At 44.4% G+C, this 12,956-nt stretch overlaps 1 protein-coding gene across 3 annotated transcripts in view; it reads left to right on the forward strand.

Moving 5' to 3' along the window:
* The window catches only part of LOC137562734 (sphingosine 1-phosphate receptor 1-like), a 48,564-nt gene that overhangs the window by 33,636 nt on the left and 1,972 nt on the right, over window positions 1-12,956 (forward strand). The window contains exon 1 of one of the 3 annotated variants that reach the window (XM_068274374.1): window positions 7,887-8,047. The exons of the other annotated variants lie outside the window; for them this stretch is intronic. The gene's annotated coding sequence lies outside the window, so the exon portion shown is untranslated. Of the gene's footprint in view, window positions 1-7,886; window positions 8,048-12,956 lie in introns of those variants that run through there. 3 annotated transcript variants of the gene reach the window in all.

Below are 12,956 nucleotides of genomic sequence, written 5' to 3' on the forward strand. Positions count from 1 at the left end.
ACGGCCTTCAACACCAAAGACGGGCATTATGAATACTTGGTAATGCCATTTGGTTTATGTAATGCCCCAGCCGTCTTCCAGGATTTCGTAAATGATATTTTCCGTGAATTTTTGGGTCGATTTATTGTTGTGTATCTTGATGACATATTAATTTTTTCTTCTTCATTACCTGAACATCGTAGGCATGTAAAACAGGTTCTTCAAAAATTAAGGGAGAATTCCTTATATGCTAAGTTGGAAAAATGTGAGTTTGAGAAAAATGAAGTTTCTTTCCTTGGTTATGTCATGTCTGATTCTGGCTTGGCCATGGATCCAGCTAAAGTGTCAGCAGTCCTGGAGTGGCCACAACCTACTGATTTGAAGTCCGTACAGAGATTTTTAGGATTTGCTAACTTTTATAGGAAATTTATCAAAGGTTTTTCCATCAAGGTCGCTCCATTGACTGATCTCACTAAGAAGGGGGCGGATCCTTCTAATTGGGGACCTTCTGCTCTTAAGGCCTTCAAAATTCTCAAGGAGGCCTTTTGCGCCGCCCCCATCCTGGTGCATCCTGATGTGCAGCGCCCTTTTTTCCTGGAAGTGGATGCTTCTGAACGGGGGGTGGGAGCTGTCTTGTCTCAATTTGCAGGTACTCCTGAACTACTTCACCCTTGTGCTTTTTTTTCTAAAAAGTTTTCAGCTGCCGAGCAAAATTACGATATTGGAAACAGGGAACTATTGGGTGTAAAACTGGCTTTTGAGGAGTGGCGTCATTGGTTAGAGGGGGCTATGCATCCAGTCACCGTTTACACCGACCATAAGAACTTAGAATATATTGAAAATGCTAAGAGGTTGAATCCTCGTCAGGCACGCTGGTCATTATTTTTCTCACGCTTTAATTTCAGAATTACGTACAAACCGGGTTCTAAAAATATCAAGGCAGACGCCTTATCCCGTTGTTTTGAGAAGTCATGTGTGCTGTCTAAGTCTGATACACCCATTATACCTTCCCATTGTATTGTGTCTGCAAATATCACTCTGTCTCTTGATCTTTCTGAGAGTTTGAGGGCCTGCCAGAGTGAAGCTCCTGCAGGAAAACCGTCTGATAAATTGTTTGTTCCGCTTAACCTTAGGTTGCAGGTTCTCCAACAATTTCACGATTCCAAGAGTGTGGGTCATCCTGGGGAGACTAAAACTATTGATCTTTTAAAGAGACATGTTTGGTGGCCTTCCTTAAGAAGGGATGCTCAGGAATTTGTAAAAGCCTGTCCTGTGTGTGCCAGGAGTAAAGCAGTACGTAAATCTCCTCAAGGGTCTCTTCTATCATTACCCATACCGTCTAAGCCATGGTCTCAAATCTCTATGGACTTCATTGTTGAGTTGCCTCCTTCTCAAGGTTATACCGTAGTTTGGGTAGTGGTGGACAGATTTAGCAAAATGTGTCACTTTGTACCTCTTGCCAAGCTGCCTACAGCCAAAGAGCTGGCAATTTTATTTATTGAGAACATATTCAGATTACATGGAATACCTGAGAATATTGTATCTGACAGGGGGGTCCAGTTCGTGTCACGATTTTGGCGTGCATTTTGTGATCGAATTGGAATCACTCTGTCATTTTCCTCTGGGTTCCATCCTGAGTCTAACGGTCAGACAGAAAGAACGAATCAATCGTTGGAACAGTTTTTACGATGTTTTGTAGCCAGTCAGCAGGAAAATTGGTCGGAGTATTTACCTTTCGCAGAATTTGCCATGAATAATTTAATTAATGCTTCTACTAAAATGTCTCCTTTTCAGGTTGTTTTTGGACGGAATCCCAAGTTCTGTTCTCTCTCTGGTCCTCCATCTGATCTTCCAAGTTTGGAAAATTGGTTTTTACATATGACATCTGTCTGGCAACAGGTAAAAACTAATCTTGAGGTTGCTACAAAACGACAAAAATTTTTTTCTGATCATCATCGTACTCCGGAACCAGTCTTTGCCCCAGGGGATTTGGTATGGGTGTCCACACGAAACATCCCTTTAAGACAACCTTCATCTAAGTTCGGAGACCACTCCTCAGGGGAGGGGTACTGTAAGGATCCGCTCCTCTCGGCCGCAGTATGGTCTGAGGCGACGACTGAGGTAGTCAGCTGACACTTAGCAGGGGTTTTATTTAAATATGAAATAATAATTTCTGACCCTGCCTGGGATTGAACCCTGGTCTCCCACATCAGAGGTGGTGAGCTTGACCACTGTGCTATGACTAATACTGTTAGAAAGGTTTGCTGCTCAGTATTGGGTGGGTCTGTTGGCTTGTTGTGGTCATCTGTTTCAGCTGACCTCACTGTCAGCTGATTAATGCCTGTGTGTGATTGGCTGTTGGGTGCATGTGGCCGGCCACTGATTGGTTGCATGTAGAATATAAGCCTGCTAAGTGCTTCCTGTCATTGCCCGTGATAGCGTTAGCTTTTGCTAGTTGCCTGGGTGCTGTTATACTTCTGTGTCATTGGATTCCTGGATTTTGACCTTTGCCTGTACCTCGACCACTCTTGCCTGCCGCCTGCCTAGACTCGGATTGTTACTGGACTCTGTTATTGCCTGCCGCCTGCCTAGACTCGGATTGTTACTGGACTCTGTTATTGCCTGCCGCCTGCCTAGACTCGGATTGTTACTGGACTCTGTTATTTGCCTGCCGCCTGCCCTGACTCGGATTGTTATTAGACTCTGCTTATTGCCTACTGCTCTGTACCTTGCATATCTGATCTCACGTGTATGACCCTGGACTGTTCTGGACTCGATATATTCTGTGTGTCTTGTTTGGCCTGGAGGTTTATCTGCTCACCCTGCATTCAGCTCCAATACTTTGCACACTTAAGGCCTGGGTGTAACCGAAGTCAGGTAGGTGTTACTTCCTCACCTCCTGTTCAAGCGGGGACGCGCCACATAGGGTGAAGCGTGTGGTGATAGATTGGGGCATTGGAGCTGATTTGTGAGCAGGTACTCTGAAGGGCCTTACATGCGCTTTGAGTCCTATGGGAGAAAAGCGCTTTACAAATGGTATTGTATTGTATTGTATTGTATAAATATATCACTTTCTTCAGTTACAGCAGCTCTGGCCATGATGATGTCAAGAAATGTACAGAGGAATGAACTGGTGGAGCACAATGATTGTGGAAGGAAATAGTAACTTATACACACAGTAGACAAAGCTCTGTCAAGGAAGCCATCTAGGCTGAGAATCCAACATGTGTACTGGTGTCCCTCCCTTGAGGTCATTTAAAGATGTACCATGCCAGATGAGCACTGAACATTGCCTCCCCTCCTTACCCCACCTGCCGGAAGCTGCTCCATCATGCACTGCGCTGTCATCTTCCCCTTCCCATAGCAACAGCACCCATCACTCTGCTGTGGCCAAGATGATGCCTCTGTATGAAGTCGTGCCTAGAAGTGGGTGACAGTGACTGACAGTGTGAACGTTGCTTTAGGGTGGCATTATAGGGGCATTACAGGCACTCTTGCCTTGCAGTGTTAGGATCACAGGTTCAAATTACTTTTAATGAAATTTGTAGGTTGGGTGCATAACTAGGGTCAGAAATGGATGGAGATGAAATGGGGCCCTAGGCAAGATTGCAGTTATTACCCATCACTGATGGTCACCTGGCTTTTCTAGTAAGATTTGGTGGAGGCTAGCATCTGCCAGGCCCCTAGACTCTCTCCAGGCCCTACAGAGACTCTCTCCAGGTCTTACAGCTGCCTAGGTTTGCCTTATGGATGATCCAGCTCTGACCAGAGTGCAAAGCAACACCCAAAGTATCAAGCAAAAGTCCAAAGTAATATCAAACAAACAGACAATAGGGGTTTTCTTGGAACCAAGTATTCTCTTATTTATCCAAGTATTCACCTTGTCCAGATCATGTACACATGGAATCGTCGTTGAGAGCCTTTTCTTCATAACTTACAGATTGCTGTATCTTATGACTTTGGCCCAGTGGATGTTTGTATACAGTGTGCCTCTGAGGAAGCGGCTTTTGGCCGTGAAACACGTGTCAGGCAGTCTTTTGTGTGAATTGGAACTCGGAATCTGTAGCCATACGACATGTCCACAATTTGAAGATTTTCATGAATGAAGAATAAATAAGAGAATACTTGGTTCCATGAAAACCCCTATTGTCTGTTTGTTTTATACTGATTTGTTACATTATTAAGGGGCAGAACAATACTATTTTATTGTGTTGATAGTGTAAAAGTCCAAAGTAAGTAAGCCATGGAAGGTCACCTTCATCAGTGCAGACATGATTAGATTGCAAGCTCCTCTGGGGGACATTGTGACATGACTATGGACTCTGTAAAGCGCTATGAAAAATGTCAGCACTAATAATAATTTACCATCTCACAATATATTACATGTTTATTCAGTGTTGTTTGTGGTTGTGTATTATAAGTGTCTTTCTATATTCAAGTATGATTTATTCAGGTCGTGGTCAAAGTGGGTGGGTGGAAGTCACAATCTATACAAAAGTGAACCATTTGTATTTATTTAAATTGAACAACCTATTTACCATAAAATGATTCATAGTGACCCTTCCCTTTAGCTGTCATTTCTCCGCTGCTATGGTATTACCAATTTTCTCATGATCATTTCAGGTGTTTCATCTTTCCTTCAACCGGAGTCCCACTTTATTCTGTATGTATAACTCATACCTAACACTAGTCTGCATCTGGCTTTGTTCTGCACCAGTGCTTAGAAGTGGCATTTCTATATGTAGCTGCTTGTGACACGTGTGGGTAACACGTTTGAGACTCTGTATATTGGTTGGCAAAGCATTTCTTGTACACGTTTGTGGCTTATGGGTAGGTGATGGGGAGAAACAAGTACAGCAAGTGTGAAACACACAAACACAACAGCTCTCCCTCGTACACTGTGGTATAGATACACAAATGCATCCTAAATTACAGCCTTTTACGAAGAGAGTTTTTAGAAATTGGGTACGAATGAGAAAATGACAAATTGACGGGTGTGGTGTTCCTCAGTCAAGCTTTACCCAATGTAACCAGCTCGCAGTCCTAAAGAATAATTCAGTTCATGCTGCCATTATTAGAGTGCAGTAAATGATTCAGGATATCCACTTTCACTGCAATTTTCAGCATCAGAAACTGATTTCAACTCCTTTATATATAAATATTGGTGCATTTTGATAGGTAAGCCTGTCCTACCAGTAATGCTTAGCCGAGGCTGTTTAGATGTGCAGACCCCCCCCCCCCCCCCCCCACACACACACACTTCCCCAGAGCATTCTGGGAGAATAGGCATATTTTGTAACGCACAGTAAACAAACATTTCACAGGGCTGCACCTGACAGGGCTAAATATGTTGTGACTTGTGATATAACCCCAGGTGAGACTTATATTGAGACTGCCATATTTATTTCCTTTCAGGGCCCTTTTCCACTACGGCGTTTGCGATGGCTGAATCGCAAAACCGCAAACCGCTAGCGATTTTTCAAATCGCTACAGTTTGCTTTTAACATAGGAATCGCGGTAGATCATTTCCACTACCGCGATTATCCCTGCGAAATTTTGTGCATTTGCTGAATCGCAATCACTAGCGTTCAGCGCGAACGCTAGTGATTGCTAGTGGAAAAGGGCCCTTAATCAATTCTGATTCTGAGAGCTGTGACGTCTAAACTCTGCTCAAAGCTCAGATCAAACAAGGCAGCAGCTGCAGTTTGTTTACATGCAACAGCTTGAAAGTTAATTTGACTCCATAGAACTCTGCCGACGATACTTAGAAAGCTACCTTTTCAGTATAGGCCCTCTTGCTTCCTGATGATATTAATGCACTTAGTATAAACCTAACCAGGGCCTGATTTACCATAAGGCACGTGCTTACAGGCGCCTGTTTTTGGAAAGGCTGCTCAATCCCCTCCCCGAGTGCCTCCCTCCCTATTCAGAGTCCTGATGAGAGTGTAAATAAGAGGTTACTCACCCTGTTTTTGATATTCCACTGACAAGATCTCCCTTCAGTCGGGTACCTCTAGCTACTTAATACTGAGGTTCCTCTAGCTACCAAATACTTGGAGGCACCTCTAACTAAATATCAAGGGTACTTCTGGCTACCTAATACTCAGGGGTGCAGCTAAGGTTTTTGTGGCCCTAAGCGGACTGTAGGAAGTGACCCCATCCTGCGGCTGCAAAAATGGGTGTGGCTATTCCGCATACGAGGGTGTGGCCATGGCATGTGGGTGGAGCGGAAGGGGGATCAGGGCAGGGACACTTAATTGGCGTGGGTGTATTTGCCGAACAATGGGCATGGCCATGACATTGTATGGGCGGAGCGTAACCGTAGCACAGCAAATATAGCCAACTATGACCATTAAATAATAAATGCAGCAACAGTTAACCCAGACACCAGAAAATAAAACGCAATTTGTGCAACATTTCAGCAGAAAACAAACGCAATTCGGGCACATTTCAGCAGAAAACAAACGCAATTTGAGACACATTTCATCAGATAATAAACACAGTTCAGGCTACATTTCATCACATAATAAACGCAGTTTGGGCCACATTTCGTCAGATAATAAACGCAGTTCGGGCGACATTTTATCAGATAATAAACGCAATTTGGCCCATATTTCATCAGATAATAAACGCAGTTTGGGCCACATTTCTTCAGATAATAAACGCAGTTGGACCACATTTCGTCAGATAATAAACGCAGTTGGACCACATTTCGTCAGATAATAAACGCAGTTGGACCACATTTAATCAGATAATAAACGCAGTTGGGCCACATTTTGTCAGATAATAAACGCAGTTGGGCCACATTTCGTCAGATAATAAACGCAGTTGGGCCACATTTCGTCAGATAATAAACGCAGTTGGGCCACATTTCGTCAGATAATAAACGCAGTTGGGCCACATTTCGTCAGATAATAAACGCAGTTGGGCCATATATTTCAGCAAAATAAAAAGAATGTACTCACCTGACAGAAGTCTTCTCTTCCGGCCGGCTTTTAGCGCGCGCAGCTCCCCCGGAGATCTTGCTCCTCCTGCAGTCTCCCACGGACCCGCGCTGGCAGTCAGGCAGAGCAGGGCTATGGGAAGATGGCGCCTGAAGCCCTGTACTGGAGACACAAATAGTCTCCAGAGCAGGGCTTCGGCGGCAGCCATCTTCCCGTAGCCCTGCTCTTTGTACTGGCTTACGCGGCGTCATTGCGGGGCCTGCAGGCAACAGTGTGACGTCACGATGATGTCACGGAGCCTCCGAGGCCCCTAAAAACGTGAGGCCCCAAGCGACCGCTTGGTCTGCTTGGTGCCTCGTGGCACCCCTGCTAATACTCAGGGGCACCGGTAGCTACCTATGACGGGCAAAGGAAGTAAGGGAGAAGTGACAGCTGGGCCAGCCAGCACACTTGTGGTCCAACTCTGCGGGGGTTTGTAAGGGCAAGGAGGGCGAAGTCTAAGGTGGCAGGACATCTGTGCTTATAGGCTCCTGTGAGGTAAATCCAGTCCTGAACCTAACTATTTTGTTTGTGGCAGCAAGAGTAGAGGAGGATACATCACGGCAGCAGCTGAGGTTGTGGACACATTACTATGCAGGACGCCACTTCTTAGCTGAAGAATATAAACTAACTGGGGCCTCGTCTGATCTCTTCACAGAACAAAAATCAATACTAAATCTCTGCATTATCAATAAGGGAGGAGTTCTAAAACTTTTTGTGCAAATGATTTTGAACGTACAGTCAACCTATGAAAGAAAAATAATTTTGAATGGGTCGACATAAAATAAAAATCATTTCTGTGAAGATGAGTCAAGTAAGTATGAAGTCTACAAGACCGGACGTGTCTGTGAAACCAGTATAGTTTACCGTGTGCAGTAATTATTAGTGTCAGACATGCTTTCTGCTTCCATAGCTGTTCTTCCCTGCAACTTATACCTGTTATCTCCTCGCTTACTCTTTCTTTCCTCGCTGGTTACTGGCCTCGCAGTCAGTGGATGCTTACTGGTGAAATTGGCCCTGGAATTGATTGGCAATTGAGAGGCAGTCACATGGCCATAGCATTCTCAAAAACCTCAACAGATCAGGTAGGTCATGCAGTTTTCATACCTTGAAATCCAGTCATGCTTGAGTTAGAGACACCTGATCTGCATGCTTGTTCTGGGTCTATGTCTGAAAGTACCAGTATTTTTTGACTATTGAACACGTGTAACATTTTTACCTAAGACGATCAGCTAAAATCTAGCATGTGTACAGTACACAGACTCAGTGGTCAGTAGAGGGTCTTAATTTGGACAGCTGTAGCAGTAGTGTATCATGTTAGCCATCAGTAAAAGCAAGAAGGTTTGAATCGTTGATACCATTTATTGGCTAACTTAAATGAAAAAAAAAGAGTTTGCTTATATACATTCATCAGAAGAAGGAACAGAGGCCCATATGCAATTCACTTTTTCTCCTGAGTTTTCTCCTGGGAGATATTTTCACACCTTGTCATAAAATACCTTTTAACCACTTGCCGACCGCGCACTCATAACGCGTGGCAGCTGCAGGACCAGCGACGCAGATCTGCTTCCCCGGCTGCAGCAGGGTTGCTCGTAAACTACGCCAGCGCAAATCTACGCATCGTAGTACGCAACTACGCATCGTAGTTCGTAGGCGGAGTTTAAGAACTACACGTACGCATTTCCGCGTAGTCGTAGTCCCGCTATGCGTAGCTTCGCCCGCTACGCGTAGTTGATGTATGTATTGCGAAGTCAACTACGCGTGCGGTAACTGCATTTATATGGGTCATTGCGCAAGCACAGAAATTTTATTGCCCTTTATACGCATACAATTCCGCATTGGATGTTGGAATGTATGCTTATATTAGTTTGTGTATGCGCATAGTTAGCAGATTATTGCGGAAATTTTTCAGCATAAGGGCATAAGCGGTCGCATCAACCGCTACGCAATACGTGAAGCTTGCGTATTTTAATGCGTAGTCTACGGTATGCTAACGTAGCGAAGTGGCTGATTTAGGAGCCATAGATTGCGAATCGTATTTGCGTAAAAATATGCGTAGTTCCAGCGTAGCGAAGTTCGCTGACTACGACCATCCCTGGGCTGCAGGCTAATTAATCAGGAAACAGCCGCTCGCGCGAGCGGCTGCTTCCGGTCAATTCACGGCGGGGGGCTCCGTGAATAGCCTGCGGGCCGCCAATCGCGGCTCGCAGGCTAAATGTAAACACAAGCGGAAATAATCCGCTTTGTTTACATTTGTACAACGCTGCTAACAGTAGCAGCGTTGTACCAGATCAGCGATCCCCGGCCAATCAGCGGCCGGGGATCGCTGTCACATGACAGGCAGGAGCCTGTTAGAGGTTGCACAGGACAGATCCGTTTCTGTGCAGCCTCTGATCTCCGGGGAAGGGAGGGAGAAGAGGGAGAATCCTGCCGTGGAGGGGGCTTTGAGGTGCCCCCCCCGCCAGCCACACGCAGGCAGGAGCGATCAGACCCCCCCCAGCACATCATCCCCCTAGTGGGGAAAAAAGGGGGGGCGATCTGGTCGCTCTGCCTAATGTTTGATCTGTGCTGGGGGCTGTAGAGCCCACCCAGCACAGATCTTCTAAAACAGCGCTGGTCCTTAAGGGGGGGGGGGGGGGGGTAAAGGCTGGGTCATCAAGTGGTTAAGCCACCAGCAAGCAAGAAAATACTCAAAATAAATGTGATGGTACTTTTTCTCCAACTTTTTGGTACTTCTTCATTTGTAAAATGCTGAAAAGTTAGGAAGATGAAAATTATCTCCTAGATAAAATCCCTGACTGAGCATTCAGGGCTGGTGCACACCGAGCGGCTTTGTCTGCGTTTCTGCAGCCGCTTGCGGCTGCGGATACGCTTGGTCAATGTATCTCAATGGGGTGGGTCACACCAGAGTGGGAGGCATTTTGCAGAAACGCATACTCCCGGGGTGAGGCATTTTTTGGATTGTGGATGCGTTTCTGCCTCAATGTTAAGTATAGGAAAAACGCAAACCGCTCTGAAAAACGGCAGTTCAGAGTGGTTTTGCCGGCGTTTTTGTTACAGAAGCTGTTTAGTAACAGCTTTACTGTAACAATATCTGAAATCTACTACACCAAAAACGCTTCCCAAAACCGCAAAATGCTAGCTGAAACGCTAAAGAAAAATAACAAAAAGCGCTTCAAAATCTGCTAGCATTTTGCGGATCTGCTAGCGGGTTTTGGTGTGCACCAGGCCTCAGCGTGGCTTTGCTCAGGAATCATTATAGCTGAGTGTCTTCTCTGATGTTTTTTCAAGCCAAAGCCTGCCCCCTTCTGGCTGTGCTTTCCTGTTCTGTATATTCACAGCATCACAGAGAGCTGTGATGAGATGGGAGGAGCTGCTAATGTAAGGGTATATTGGAAAACATTTTTTTTTTAAATCTAGATTTGTTAGTCATAAGAGGTTTTTAGAAATGGTGATTTAATTTTCCACTTGAGCGGTGCGAATTCTTTGCGGAAACTGCGAAAAATGGATTTGCATCCGGATGCAAATTCGTATGCATTTGTATGCGAATTTTAACGCAAATTTGGGTACGTTTTCGCATATTTTTGGAAGTATGTAAATTTAACCATGTCAGCGCCTGTGTGCTTTTACATTGACTTTAGGCGAAAACGTAGGCAAATTCGCATGGAAAATTTGCATAGCGAAAATGCATGCGAATTTCCTATTAATTACATTGTATGTGAACCGTACACCGCCTTGCGGTGTGCGAATTCTGATGGCTCTGTGCAGATTTTTCCTGCACAGCAAACCGCACAGATTTCCTGACAAGTGGAAACAGGCCCACTATCATTGGCTATGCGAATCTGCGTGCATAAACCGCATGCAGATTCGCTATAGTGGAAATGGGTCCTCAATAATATGCTTTTCTGATGAACTGTGTTTTGCATGGAGTTTTAGTAAAAAAGAAACAAAAACAAAAAAAAAAAACAGTACACCAGAGCGGTGAAAATTCCAGGTAGATTTATTTTATCAAATTTATCGGGGGATATGTTTATTTTGTGCCAAAGCGTTCATCTCTGGTTTCCTTTAAGGAATAAGGCCAGTGATAAAACGCCACATTCCCGCAGCAGAATGACGTTTTTTTACCCCCCAAATCCTGGGGCAAAAATCCACGACTTTCAAAGTCGTGGATTTTGCTGCCCGGGGAGGCAGAGTTTAGCGCTGTAGCTCTGCCTCCATTAGCATCAATCCTCCGCTGATCACCACCCTTCTCCTCGCTCCTCTCAGTGAAAGAAGACTGAGAGGGGCGGGGAGAGGCGGCGATCAGCAGGGATTGACGTGAGTAGAGGCAGAGCTACAGCAGAAAGCTCTGCCTCTACTAGGAAGCACTCCCCGGTTTTTACACCGGGGATTTGGGGGGTATAAAACCATTGTTATTCCTTACCCTAAATAACAGGTAAAAACAAGTTTTTAAATTGGCCTCAGACTCTCTTTAACCCAGGATTGAACTTCATCCCAATCAGTAGCTGATGCCCCCTTTCCCATGAGAAATCTTTACCTTTTCTCGAATAAATCATCAAGGACGTCTGTGTGGCTGATATTGTGGTGAAACCCCACCCATGAGATGATGTCATGACCATGGTCCTTGCTGTCTGTGAATCTTGTTGCATTGTGGGAAATGATGGATTTTTTCCAACTGCCAAGTCAGCAATATCTCTCAAGCTACGTACACACATGCGACAACGATCGTTCGTTGTCAACGACGAACGAACTTTTAATTGGATGAAAGAACGACCTAAGTAAAGTTAGTTTTAAAAGGTGTGTAACGATCAGATCGTTAGAACGAACGTTACATCACGTAAAAGTAACTATTGCGCTTGCGCATAAAAATGAAAAGTTCCATGGAGAAATAGTGAAATGTGCATGTCAAGCCTAGTACGAACGATCGTTTCCAACGATGTACTACTTTTGCAAACGATCGTCGTTGGTAAAAATCCGCCAAGCTAGATCGTTCGTTTTGAACGATCTAGCTCGTCCGTTGTTAGACTTCATGGTCGTTGTCTGCTTTTTTTCAAACGATCGTCGTTTGAAAGGATCGGGGAACGATCGTTTCAAACGACTAGTCGCATGTGTGTACGCACCTTCAGTAACGAACATTCTGTACAGATCACCTGGCAGAACTAAAGATGTCACTACCAGTGATAAATTTCAGAATGTAAATTGGGGAGAGGAAAGATTATACAATGGACAAACACTGACTAAATCTATAAATTAATATTGTAAAAAAATAAGCAATTGTATTCATTATGTTTTTCTCACTAAAGTTAATCTTTAAAGATGAACTGTTGTGAAAATCTTAAAATGTAAAACTCATACAAATAAGAAATACATTTCTCCCAGAGTAAAATGAGCCATAAATTATTTTTCTCCTATGTTGCTGTCACTTACAGTAAGTATTAGAAATTTGACATTACTGACAAATTTTGGACTAGCCCAATGTTCTCATAGGGGGGTTCTCAGGGTTTTCTTTATTTTTAAAAGCACTTAGTGAATGACAGTTACTCCGTCCAACTGCCAAAATAGTGTGCAGCGAGCAGGGAGGCTGGCCAGCATCTTTGTATTAATCATTTTCAGGGAATCCTATATAATAATAGGCAACTGTCACTGCGTACAGCGGCGGCGGGTGTGCGCGCGACGGGCAAGTGCGTGCATGCGCGCGGAGACAGACCTAGCCTGTTTTTAAACGGGCTAAGGTCACTAGTGTTTTATAAAGAATAAAGGCCATGCTGCGAATCCCCCATGAAGAGATGGACTAGCTTAAAACCTGTCGGTAATGTCAGATTTCTACTACACACGTCATTCCAGAAGTGAAACGTTAAAGGCATTGCACAATAAATGATATAATTTGCCTAGCCATTCCACATAATATCTCTGCATGCGTTATCTAAGGAAACCGACTGTGCAAGCTGCCTAATGCTCACTTCTGAAAACGTTTCATGTTTGCGGTTTCACTTT

This window comes from Hyperolius riggenbachi, chromosome 3, assembly GCF_040937935.1.
Source record: "Hyperolius riggenbachi isolate aHypRig1 chromosome 3, aHypRig1.pri, whole genome shotgun sequence".
NCBI lineage: Eukaryota > Metazoa > Chordata > Amphibia > Anura > Hyperoliidae > Hyperolius > Hyperolius riggenbachi.